Raw genomic sequence first — 12702 nt, forward strand, 5'->3', positions numbered from 1 at the left:
AAAAACTAAAACAAAGTAATTCTCTGGGACCCAATTCATAAGAACTCATTTCGTTGATGATGACGTCATCCAGGTTGTAGAGTGCACGAAATTCACAAAAAATTGTAAAGTTTCACCTCCTATAACTTTGTTAATAATCATTGGATTTTCTTCAAACTTATGTTCTTCATTACACGCATGCCAAATTTTGTACTTCTGGGATGAACATAAGGGGGGTGCCGGGTAAATTTCTAAAATGTGGAAATATACTATTATTAACTTTATTTGTGCAGATGTCGGAACCGGATATATTTTGAGGCCTAGATTTCTTAGAGATGCGCCACTGTGATTTTTCGGTTGGATAGGTTCTGAGAACGAGACCTGTTACACTTTTTGTGGGTCATATTTTGAGCGCTCACTCCTCCATGTTTCACCCAATATCAAATATTGCACCAGTTTCGAAAAGTACTGATTGAGACCTTTCATTTGATACCCTACATGGCTACATTCTGTGAAAAAAAAATTTGCACCCTCCATTCACATGTATGGGGAGCCCTCCTTCAACTTAACACAAGATGGCGCCACTTACTGCATGTAAAGGGAACACCAGATTACATACTCTCACCAATTTTCGTGACAATCAGTCTAGCCGTTTCCGAACGGGTGTGACAGACAGACAGACACCGTCTCGATTCTAATAAGGTTTTGTTTCACACAAAACCTTAAAAAAAACTACCGAAAGAATTATCCTAGTTTCCAGCCGATAGAAATATGTACTGAATAAGTCCTGAAAATTTCAAAGAATTTCGTTGAATAGATTTTGGGCTATGGTGGCAGCAGATTTTCAATATGTAGTTTCGAGAAAAACGCATTTAAAAAGTAGAATGTAGAAAATCTTAACTGATCAGTAATCTGCTATACCTAGTCCATAGACCTTAGGTTCCTTCAAGAAATACATGTAAAGCCTTGGCTTCAATTATTGTCCTTTTAGTGAAGTCATTCGAACGTCATTCGGACCGGTAAATACCCGCTTTATTAAGTTGATCGACATATATCTGGCATGTGACTTATTAAGTATTTAACAATATAATTTCCGAACGACTCCGAATATCAAAAAATCACTTTACCCATACATTCTACACTATATCTAAATACAATTGATGCAAACAAAATTCGATTCCTCGGATCCGACACACGGGATGACCCCCTTAAAATGTTTTGGAGTTAGACGACACATATAGAATCTATTGTAGATGTTGTATTCGTTGCATACTTTTCCATCCATCATTATTAGCATCATAGAGTAACATACCATATAAGATTTATCTCCGATTTCCACTTCAGTGTTTTGCAATTCCTTTATGGCATTTTGTATGCCAGCCATTTCTTCTTTAATAACATCCGAAGTTTCCTTGATAAATTTTAGTTTAATTGGGCGGCAATAACGCGGGGATCAGGGAGTCCGATTTTGTCACAAAATTTTATTATTTTGGAACACATCAGACGGAGGGCACAAAATAATTTTGAAACAAGTTGGCATCTGAATAAATATCACACTGGAATTTTTGCTTGTTTTTGTTGTTGTTTTTGTTTTTTTGCACTTGTTGTGCGCCATGACATCTCCACTTACGCATTCTTCTTCTTGAAGTGTTTCCATTATTTCTTTCAGATCTGTCAGCAGCCTGAAAGCGGTAGTCCATTAAACTTTGGAGCTTACGTTCGGCTACAACTTCTGTAATATGAAAGGGCTCCTTGTTGGGATAGCAATCCTGTTTAGGTTGCATTATTTGAGTGTAGCACGGATACATGTCCGGGCTATAGCTTATAATTTCGTATTGTCTTCGTGATAGGTCAGCTTCTATAAACGAAGACAAAGCGCCTTTGCTTTTGCTTGGCTACCACTAAAGCCCTTTTTGTACTTCTCGCTCGATTTGGTGACGAAATTATATTCTTGAGCACTTACGAAGCATCTCTTTTACCTTGCTCACGAAGTTTAGACTGAGCAGCGAATGTGAGCACTTCCAATTCATTCTTTGTTCGTGGTTGTTCAGTTTTAAAATTAAAATCGGTTTACTGTCTGTCTGTCCGTCTGTGTGTCTGTCTGTCCTGTGAACGCTCACGCATATAGTGAGTTACATTCTTTCATGTCGAATTTAAGGGGGGGTCCCCATACATGCAAAAAGGGGGTGTACATTTTTTTTCATCAAATATAATCATGTGACGTATCAAATTATAGATCTCGGTTAGTACTTTTCGAGGTCTTAGTTTTGACATTTGTTGAAAAGGTGGGGAATGCGGGGGGTTGAAAGTGATCATTTTTTTAAAGAACCCATTCTCAGAAACTACCCAACCGAAAAATCCGGCGTCCTGGCCTACGCCATCGCTCCATCTTAGGCAGGGTCTGCCTCGTCTTCTTTTTCTACCATAAATATTGCCCTTATAGACTTTCCGGGTGGGATCATCCTCATCCATACAGATTAAGTGACCCGCCCACCGTAACCTATTGAGTCGGATTTTACCCACAACCGAACGGTCATGGTATCGCTCATAGATTTCGTCATTGTGTAGGCTACGGAATCGTCCTCACGTAGGAGGCCAAAAATTCTTCGGAGGATTCTTCTCTCGAATGCGGCCAAGAGTTCGCAATTTTTCTTGCTAAGAACCCAAGTTTCCGAGGAATACATGAGGACAGGCAAGATCATAGTATTGTACAGTAAGCGCTTTGACTCTATGGTGAGACGTTTCGAGCGGAACAGTCTTTGTAAGCTGAAATAGATTCTGTTGGCTGACAACAACCGTGCGCGGATTTTATCACCGTAGCTGTTATCGGTTGTGATTTTCGACCCTAGATAGGAGAAATTGTCATCTGTCTCAAAGTTGTATTCTCCTATCCTTATTCTTGTTCGTGTTTGTGTTTGAACAGTGCGGTTTGATGTTGTTGGTTGGTTGTCTTCGGTGCTAACGTTGCCACCATATATTTTGTCTTGCCTTCATTGATGTACAGCCCAAGATCTCGCGCCAATCGCCGCCTGCTCGATCTGGATGAAGGCAGTTTGTATGTCTCGGGTGTTCTTCCCATGATGTCGATATCGTCAGCATAGGCCAGTAGTTGGGTGGACTTGAAGAGGATCGTACCTCTTGCATTTACCTCAGCATCACGGATCACTTTCTCGAGGGCCAGGTTAAAGAGGACGCATGATAGGGCATCCCCTTGTCGTAGACCGTTGTTGATGTCGAATGGTCTTGAGAGTGATCCTGCTGCTTTTATCTGGCCTCGCACATTGGTCAGGGTCAGCCTAGTCAGTTTTATTAATTTCGTCGAGATACCGAATTCTCTCATGGCCGTGTACAGTTTTACCCTGGCTATGCTATCATAGGCGGCTTTAAAGTCGATGAATAGATGGTGTAACTGTTGTCCATATTCCAACAGTTTTTCCATCGCTTGCCGCACAGAGAAAATCTGATCTGTTGCTGGTTTACCTGGAGTGAAGCCTCTTTGGTATGGGCCAATGATGTTCCGGGCGTATGGGGCTATCCGGCCTAACAAGATAGTGGAGAATATCTTATAGATAATACTCAGTAACTTGATACCTCTATAATTGCTGCACTGTGTGATATCTCCCTTTTTATGTATGAGACAGATAATGCCTCGTGGCCGATCGTTAGGCATTGATTCGCTGTCCCATACCTTGAGCACAAGTTGATGGACCACTTGGTGTAACTGGTCGCCTCCATATTTAACCAATTCGGCTGTAATTCCATCGGTTACTGGCGACTTGTGATTTTTTAGCCGATGAATTGCACGGGTTGTTTCTCCTAAACTTGGTGGTGGCAGTATTTGTCCGTCGTCTTCAGTTGGCGGGACCTCTAACTTGCCGATGTTCTGGTTGTTCAGTAGCTCATCAAAGTACTCAACCCATCGCTCTAATATGCCCATTCTGTCGGAAATCAGATTTCCCTCTTTGTCTCGGCAGGATGAGCATCGAGGTGTATGCTGACTTGTTGGTAAAACTTGCGCGCCTGGTGCGGCTGCTCCCTGTACTTTTCTAGTTCACAGACTGTTGGTTCCCCCAGGCTTCCTTTTTCCGTCTGTGAAGTCGCTTCTCCGCTCGACGGAGTTCGTGATAAGTCTCTGCGCGTGGCCGCGTTCTTTGAAAATGCAACATTACTCGGTATGCGGCATTCTTCCGTTCCGTTGCTAGCTTACATTTATCGTCAAACCAGCCGTTCCGACTCCTTTTGCGGCTGGGGCCAGGTATGTTTGTGGCCGTATCCATGATAACGTTCTTCAGGTGATTGTGAAGATCATTTGTTGATGCTTCATCTCCAGGTCCTCTGTTGATTGCGGTCATTGCGGCATCCATTTCCCTCTTATAGGTGTCGCGGAGGGTTGTGTTGTGGATGGCTTCAATGTGGATTCTAGGTGGTAGCAACATGCCAACGAGATAGTGATCCGAGTCTATATTGTCCCCCCCCATATGTTCTGACATTCATCAAAGCTGAGAGGTGGTGGCGTTCGATCAACGCGCGGTCAATTTGGTTGAAAGTGGTCCCTTCTGGAGAGGCCCACGTATGTTTTTGGACCGCTTTCCGCGCAAACCAGGTACTTCCAACAACCATTTCGTGTGACCCTGCTAATTGAATAATCCGCAGTCCGTTATCGTTTGTATTTTCGTGTAACGTATCGCCTGAATACGGGCTCCTTCTCTACTTGGCTGTTAAAATCCCCAAGTGTCATATCTGGGACAGGCTTCGAGGGTTCGTTCTACTGCCTCGTAGAAGGTATCCTCCTCTGACTCTGCAGTCTCCTCTGTAGGGGCATGAACGTTAATGAGGCTTGTATTTCTAAACTAGCCTCGCAAGCGCAGAGTGCATAGCCGTTCGCTTATGTTTTCAAAGCCGATAACGGTAGGTTTCATTTTTTGGCTGATTAAGAAACCTACTCCGAGCACATGGTTTACTGGATGACCGCTATAATATATAGTGTAGCGGCTCTTCTCCAGGAAACCGGACCCTGTCCATTGCATCTCTTGTAACGCTGTTATAACAGCCCTATATTGGGACAGGGTATCGGATAGCTGCTCATCAGCTTTATCTCTGTACAGGGAGCACACGTTCCATGAGAAAATGCGCAAATCGTTAATCCGTTGTTGCCAGATTCGTCGTTCGTCGCATAGAGCATGATCCTGCAAAATTTGGTGAAAATTGCACTATTGCTAATAAAGTTATACTAGGTCAAAACTGTCGCTTCCCTGCAAATTCATGACTATAAATGTCAATATCACTTGAAACTGGAAATTTTCACATAATATATTCATATTTTACGTGCTACATGCTAATGGGACAAATGCACACTCAAATCTCTTTATAAAAGAAATACACAAAACATTTCATATCTGAAGCGTCTAGCTTCCGGTTTCCCGACTTGTTTTTCTCTTGCTTCTGCCGCTTGAATCGGGAAACATTATCTGTGGTCGTCCCCCAGACGGAGTTGTAGTTCTTATTTCTTCATATAATTCAATAATTGTTTCCGAGTCATTACTCGACGATTGGATGGGCTTATAAACAGAAAAATGTCATAATATAGCCAAGTACAAGATATGTATTTTTAAATAGTTATTTTCTTCGTTCTTTTAAAAATAATGTGATTTTAACTCACTATTTTTAAAAAGCGGGAAAAAGGGGGATCAGTCTTTTTGGTATCTATAAAAGAACACGTGCTATTCAAAAAAAGTAGAATCGATGCCGGGCAGAGCCTGGCACTATAACAAAAACACCTTCGAACAAAATATTTAGGAAAAAAATTCTCTAAAAACATCACTCTTTAAAAATTGAATAAAAAATACACTGGCGGCAAATGAACATTTTAAGAAAATAAATATTTAACACACTTATATGCTTTCTCGGAATCCAGGACGTTCTTCTCAAAAACTTCACACTCTAGCAAAACCAAATTAAAAATGCCTCTAGGAAGAGGTCGTTCAAAGTTGTGATTTGCACGGCAGCAATGGTCATAAGTATGTGGACGATGAAAAGAAATCATACCTGGAAATAATCCACAGAGGAGTTGGCTACCTGAAAATAACATTCATTCAGGCTTTGCCAAAGAACAAGAGAGAAACAAGAAAATCGGCAGTTGGAGAAAGAAAATCGCGATCTCCGAAGTAACCTGATGAAGGTTATACGGGAAAGCAAGCGGAATTACTAGAAGCAATTGTCCCTTGGGGCAAATACGACCTGTGGGGTATTGCTTACAAGATTGTAATGAACAAGATTCGTGGACAAATATCACCCCAAGTCACATACCCGCGAATCTTGCTCAAAAGAATTGCAATCCTTTTCGCCCAACAGGAAGAAAGTGGACCTCAGCCGACGGTTTACAATCCTCAGGGTGACCGAGGCGGACTTACAAGAGTTTCGTGGACGAAATGAATGTGAATCGTGCATGGTGTTTTTCACCCAGTGGAAAAGGCAGAGGTTGGTTCTGGTACCAAAAACCACCTGGCGCACCCTCTTCATATCGCTCTATCTGTCTTTTAGACACTGTGGGGTAGATGTTGGAGATGGTGATATACAACAGGCTGCTTCCGTTCGTCGACGACGACTGGCTTAGAGAATATGTTTTAACAGCATGTACTTCTCAAGGTTCCATATTGGGGCCCCTGCTGTAGAACAGAATGTATGACGGAGGGCTCGGTCTTCACGTGCCAAAGGAGGCAGCGCTGATTGGTTTTGCAGATGACCTGGCGGTGGTAGTGTTGCGAAACACCCCCAGGACGTCGAGCTGTATGGAAGTGAAAGCTGGAGCTGGCGGCGGTCCGTATTACCACTTCCAGGAAAAACAAAATCCAGGTTGGTAATCACGAGGTCGTTTCAAAATCGATCATTAGATGCCTGGGAGTAATGGTCGATGCCAAGCTGAGCTTCAAGGGGCACCTGGCCTATGCGCGCGAAAAGGCTTTTTCTTATTGCAGGGGTAATGAAACCCATTCTGCAATATGCGGCTCCTGTTTGGGCATGCACAGTTGATAACACAGTGAACCAGAGAAGAGTAAACTCGGGATACCGGCAAATCGCGCTGAGAGTGTGCAGTTCATATAGGATGGTATCAGATGAGGCAGTATGTGTCATGACGGGGATGATTCCCTTATATCTTCTAGCGAATAAGCTAGCTTCTTTTTAAAATTTCCACCTCCATTCATAAAAATATATCCATATATATACTACCAATTACCAACACCATTGCTGCCGCGGCAGAGATTCACAGCCTGGTCTACTTTGCAGCTACGTCAATAATCAACACCTTGGGGCGAATAACAGAAGTATGCGCAGGAGGACTTAACTTTTCTGGGTGTTTCGACTCAACAAAAGAGTAGAAAAGTTGAGAAAGGAGATTGGGTGTGTCATGCAAGCACTTCTTGGAAATCCATCACCAAGAGTGCACAGATCCGTTTCCAACATCATTGGAAACTACCATCTGTCCAATGATATGCCAATTAAAGAAATGCTCGAGACGCTGAAGTAGAAACTTGCGGTATGCTCTAATCGCATCCGTAGGTATCAAAAGAGCTTTCAACGAAGGACAGACAGCACCTTGTCCTTCCAGAACCAAAGAGGATTATATAAAAATCTCAGCAACTCATGATAGCTCGAAAACTATTACTTGTACGAAAAATCGCCAGGTCCCAGACCAATCTTATGAATTACCCAGACCAATCTTGTGAGTGCTCGCCAGTGCAAATTACATGATCATACCACTGAAAACGCTTCTCTCTTTTTTTTTCCACACTTGGTAGAATGCCATGTTGATGACGGATATCCTCATTTCAGATGTGATGTGTTACTCCAGTGATCCAGCGCGATCCCATGCACATTTTTCCATTCATACATAGCTAAAAATTCAAAATATTCTTTGATATAATCAACTCTGCGGTTCATATGACTATGATGACGGCATCATAATAATATTCGTTGACGCAACAATCCAATCCAATAGAGCACTTCATTTAAGACTGTAACGGTACACTACAAATTCCACTGCCACCAGTGTGATTTGATCTACGACCTTCCGTGCAAAATCCTTGTGCTCTAACCACTCAGCTACCCGGACGGCGTCATACCCGTCTTAAATTGCGATAAAATTCACGTGAACTACAAAATTTTTACTTTATATAATTTTGTTAATAATAGTTGCATTTCCTTCAAACTTTCTAGAATTGTGTATTATTAGTAGTCTCTTGCTTCAATTCTGCCTCGCATTCACAATATCATACGATTTGCGATCGTAGCCGATATTTTTATTAAACTTTGAAAACCTTCCTTAAAGATAATACTCGTTACATATTATGATGACCAGGGTGAATATTATCGCCCTTCACATTTTTACTACTCATTGCAGAAGCTTAAAACTTATAAACCGATCTCTAACTTCGCTCGTGCCAAGCCAAATTTAAAAATAAGTTTGAAAAACAAGAACACCTCTAAATCTCATACAGTGAGTTACATCAATCTATGTCGAATTCAAGGGGGAGGGGTCCACAGATATGCAAGAGGGGAGTGTAATTTTTTTCACCAAATATAGTCGTGTAAGATATCAAATAAAAGGGTTAGTACTTTCCGAAGCTGGTCTTAGTTTTGACATTTGTCGGAAAGGTGGAGAGTGTGGGGGGTCGAAATTGTTTGTTTATTTCACGGACCCATTTTCAGAAACTACCTAACCGAAAAATCTGAAAAAAAAATCAGGAGGCTGCCATTATATGGTGCCTAGGCTCCGAAATACCCTCCATACCGACATCTGTTCAGATAATGTTAATAATAGTATATTACTACAATTTTGAATATTTGGCTGCAAAACCCCCTTGCCTTCATCCTAGAATCATACAATTTTGCAGCAGTGTAGGCTATAACATGCAGCATGATCCTACCAAGTTTGGTGAAAATCGCACAATTAGTAATAAAGTCATAATCGGTCAAATTTGCTGTTGTCTGTGCAAATTCAAGACTTTGAATGTCAGTATCACGCGAAAGTGGATATTCTCACATAATATGTGCATATACGCTACGTACTAATGGGACAAATGTGTGCATTTGCAAATGCAAAAATGTAAATCCTTTTATACCTGAAGTGTCTAGCTTCCAGTTGCCCGGTTTGTTTAGGATGTATTTTTTTCCAGTTGCGCTTCACATCGAGTATAATATCTAAATATTTAACCTCATTCGCCTGTGGCACGCCTTGTTCATTTATGATGTCTTCAGCTAGATTCTCTTTTTAAGGTTTTGTGTGAAACAAAACCTTATTAGAATCGATTCGGTGTCTGTCTTCTTTTTATATATGGGTGGAAGTGGAAATCTTACAAAGACACTGCCGCGCCAGGTTGCAGCAGCGTGTGGGATTCTCACTCACTAAAACCACCCCCCCTTTTTCCTTCTTCTTTCCCCGCGGAACTACTGCAAAGCATTACTTTGCGGGATGGACTGCGCTTTAAGCGACCAAACCTTCCGTTCTTCGCGTCCTCCTTGCGCGCTCCGCGTTCCTCCTGTATTCTTTTGATTGCGGAGTTCATCGCACACCAGTTTGCCTCCGACTTCAACATTTCCCCGATGATGTTCTGCGGGCTTAGGTTGGTTTTCAGGGAGTCTTCCAGACTCCTCCTTTCTGAGATAAAACATGGACAGTGGAACATAACATGCTCCGGGTCCTCTGGAATGCAACCACATTCAGGACAAAAGGGAGAATCATCCAGCCTGAATTGGTGCAGGTACTTCCTGTAACCACCATGTCTTGACAGGAATTGCGTCAGATGATAGTTAATCTCGCTTTGTCCTCGCTGGATCAACTCCACAATACGGGGAATCAAAGTGTGGGTCCAGCGACCCCTCTGCGGGTCGTCCCACCATTGCTGCCACTTCTCCAGCGACTTTCGCCTTGCCGCCTTTCGGTATTCTGCATCTTTTTCAGGAGGATTCATTTTCCTTGTCTCCTACAGGCAGCGTGTCTCACTTGCCAGAATGTCTATCGGGATCATTCCCGCAATAACACACGCTGCCTCGCCTGATATTGTTCTGAAGGCGCTGCACACCCTTAGCGGCACTAAACGGTAAGTCATATTTACCCTCCTCCGATTATTCTCACACTCTAGTGCTTCCTCCTAAACTGATGCCGCGTATAATAGTGTGGAGCGAACCACTCCGGCCACAAGTAATCTGCGACTGTATCTTGGGTCTCCAAAGTTAGGCATCATCCGCGCTAATGATACGCTGGTGTTTGCCGCTTTCTCACAGGCATAGTCGATGTCCCTTGAAACAGATTTTAGCGTCAATCGTCACCCCTAGGTATTTGATAACCGGTTTCGAAGTGATGACACGACCACCAACACGAATATTAACCGTATTCCTCGTCCTACGATTGGTAATCAAGACCGCCTCCGTCTATTGTTCCGCAAGGTCAAGCTGAACCATCTCCAGTCACGCTTTTATAGCGCTAATGGTTTCGTTAGCGTACATTTTAACGTCTTCAGGTTATTCCGCGACGACAACCACAGCTAGATCATCTGCGAAACTGACTATCGTGGCTTCCTTTGGCACGGGCAGGACCCCATTGTACATGACGTTCCACAGGAGAGGACCCAATACTGAGCCCTGTGGGACTCCCGCGGTGACGGTGTATTGCTTGGATCCCTCATCCGTATCGTACCAAGGTGTCCTCTCCGAAAGGTAACTGTCGAGGACTTCAAATAATAGTCAAATAACTAGGGACACCCGTTTTAGCTCCCCATACCTTGTTAATAAAGGGTGTACAATTTTTTTTCATAGAATGACGCCGTGTGGGGTATCAAATGAAAGGACTCAATTAGTACTTTTCGAAACTATCGGGTGAAACATAGGGGAGTGAGGGCTCAAAATATGACCATCAAAAAGTGTAACAGGTCTCGTTCTCAGAACCTATCCAACCGAAAAATCTGAAAAAAATCACAGTAGTGCATCTCTATGAAATCTAGGTCTCAATATACATCCGGTCCCGATATCTGCACAAATAAAGTTAATAATAGTATACTTCCACATTTTAGAAATTTACCCGGCAACCCCCCTTATGTCCATCCCAGAAGTACAAGGCGTGGGTGTAATGAATAACATAATGCATAATTTGGTCGAGTTTGAAGAAAATCCAACTATTATTAACAAAGTTATTGGGGGTAAAATCCTGCACTCTACAACCTATATGACCTGTATCATCACATATCAATTCGTCAATACCATATCGAAATGAGTTCTTATGAATGACTTCACAAAGAATTATTTTGTTTTAGCTTTTTAGTCATTTGTATACTAATATCAATTATCCCAAACAGACGTGTGTGTATGTAGGTATATAGTTTATGCGTGCTAATAAAGTTTGCGGGTAGTGTCTAATTCATATATACGCACTATATATGTACATATGTATGCTTTTGGGCACGAAGTAAAACGGAAATATGGGTACGATGAATTTATATACGTGCATGTGTATGTACAGTATTTGAACATAGGCAGTTTGTTTGTTTAGGGTGAGGATAATATCTATGGCTGTAATATGTACGTATGGCTTGTAGTGTGGAAAAATATGAAGGAATATATTGGATTTGTAGCTATGTACGGATAGAAAAATATGTGTTGAAGTTTCTTACATAAGATGAATACAAAACCTTTATACCCGAAGCGCGAGCTTCCGGTATTCGAGCTTGTTTGTTAGTGAAGTTAATGTAAGTCGATTTGGTTTCATTCAATTTGAGTTTTCATTTGGTGGTAGAATGTGGTCAACAACTATTAGGTTGTTGCAAATGAAATGTCGGATATTTGAGTAAAATTTCAAAAAACTATAACTTTTATGAAAATTAATTTTATTAGTCAAAATAAGAACCAGTAGCTTCAATGCACTTCTCCCAACGAGATACAAGGGCATTTATTCCAGTTTCGTAAAAGTCTGGGTTTCTAGAGCTAAGAAATTCTTCAAAGGCACTTTTGACAGCTACTTCATTGCTGAATTGTTTCCCCGCCAAAAAGTGATCCAAATGCTTAAAAAAGTGGTAGTCGGTTGGCGAGAGGTCGGGTGAATATGGTGGATGAGGAAGAGTCTCATATCGTAATTCATTTAATTTTTGGACCGTCATTCTGGAAACATGAGGTCGGGCGTTATCATGGAGCAGTATCACTCCATCTCTGTTGACCAATCTAGGCCGCTGAACACGTAATTTCTCGTGCATTTCATCAAGTTGGGCACAATATTTCTCTGCATTAATTGTTTCACCACGCTCCAAAAACGAATAATGAATAATTCCAGATGCAGACCACCAAACAGTTACCATTACCTTCTCCGGGTGAAGGCTCGGTTTTGGCATGTGTTGTGGAGGCTGATCGGCATCTAGCCATTGCGCTGATCTGCGACGGTTGTCGTACAATATCCACTTTTCATCGCATGTCACTATTCTGCGCAAAAAGGGATTGTTCCTGTTGCGGTTGAGTAGAGAACTGGATATTTCCATTCGCAGCGCCATGTTTTGCTCGTTGAGTTCATGCGGAATCCACTTATCAAGCTTCTTCACCTTTCCAAGCTGTTGTAAGTGCCGAGATACTGTCGAATAGTGTACGCCTATTTTCTCTGCAATGTCACGAATCGATGATCGGGGATCAGATTCCACTATCAAACGCAACTCGTCGTTGTCGATCGATGGTCCTGGGTGTCCACGA

General features: G+C 42.1%; 1 protein-coding gene across 1 annotated transcript in view; it reads left to right on the top strand.

The window, feature by feature from the left end:
- LOC119650604 (exosome RNA helicase MTR4) overlaps positions 1-12702 on the top strand; it is a 30247-nt gene that overhangs the window by 14946 nt on the left and 2599 nt on the right. The gene's annotated exons all lie outside the window — the stretch shown is intronic.

The sequence above is a fragment of the Hermetia illucens genome, chromosome 3 (assembly GCF_905115235.1).
Source record: "Hermetia illucens chromosome 3, iHerIll2.2.curated.20191125, whole genome shotgun sequence".
Classification (NCBI taxonomy): Eukaryota; Metazoa; Arthropoda; class Insecta; order Diptera; family Stratiomyidae; genus Hermetia; species Hermetia illucens.